The sequence below is a fragment of the Dipodomys ordii genome, unplaced genomic scaffold (assembly GCF_000151885.1).
Source record: "Dipodomys ordii isolate 6190 unplaced genomic scaffold, Dord_2.0 Scaffold1, whole genome shotgun sequence".
Lineage (NCBI taxonomy): Eukaryota > Metazoa > Chordata > Mammalia > Rodentia > Heteromyidae > Dipodomys > Dipodomys ordii.
This window is the reverse complement of record NW_012267217.1, coordinates 27,345,141-27,346,286: the sequence shown is the minus strand read 5'-3', so window position 1 is coordinate 27,346,286 and position 1,146 is coordinate 27,345,141.

Below are 1,146 nucleotides of genomic sequence, written 5' to 3'. Positions count from 1 at the left end.
GCCCTAAGTTCAAGCTCTTATAACCAGCACAAAAGATAACCAAATAAATAAAAAGAAGACAACTGTTTCAGAAACAGTCCTCAAGCTGTATGCCTGTGGTTCATGCCTGCAATCCTAGCTACTCAGAAAGTTGAAATCTGTGAATTTGAAGCCAACCCAAGCAAAGAAATCGCTTATCTCAAATTAACCAGTTTAAAAAAAAAATAAAAACAAAATGGAAGTGGAGGTATAGCCTAAGTGATAGAGCATGAGCTTGGAGCAGAAAAGATAAGCAAGAGCAAGAGGACCTGAGTTGAGTTCAAGCTCCAGTGCTGGCACAAGACCAAAAAAGAAAAGCGAAGTAGCTCTCACCAGCCATCTGCCTGCCTTGATTCTAGACTTCCAGCATCCAGAACTGTGTGTGAGACATCAAATTCATTTTTAATTTTTTATTTATTTAATTTAATGTTATTTTTTGTCAGTTGTGGGGCTTGAACTCTGGGTTTGGGTGTTGTCCGTGTGCTCTTCAGCTCAAGGCGAGTACCGCTTGAGCCACAGAGTCACTTCCGGTTTTCTAGTGGTTTATTGGAGATAAGAGTCTCATGGACTTTCTGCCTGGGATGGCTTTGAACCTTGGTCCTCAGATCTCATCCTCCTGAGATCAGTGCCCTCCTGAAGCTAGCCAATCTATGGTAACAGCTGGAATAAACTGAACTATACCACTATATTGTTGATATTATTATTACATTAACAAGACATTGTGTTGGAAGCCAGGATTTCAATATATATATATCAATATATGTATAATTCATTTTACCACTATATTGTTGATATTATTATTACATTAACAAGACATTGTGTTGGAAGCCAGGATTTCAATATATATATATATCAATATATGTATAATCCATTTTCCTTTTCTTTTTGTTAAGCTGCATTAGCTCACTTCCATTAATGACCAGAGTTTGATTTTATGCAGAGCTCATGATAGCCTACATGAAGCATCTGTGTGTGCCAGTAAGAAGCACTTCTTCCAAGACACTATATTCCTAGTATGCAGAAAATTGTTTTAGTTTTTTAAAAACAGATACTTTGCTGCCATCTTCTGGAAAGTTATTTTATTTCTTTATCTAAGTGTGTGTGTGTGTGTGTGTGTGTGTGTGTGTG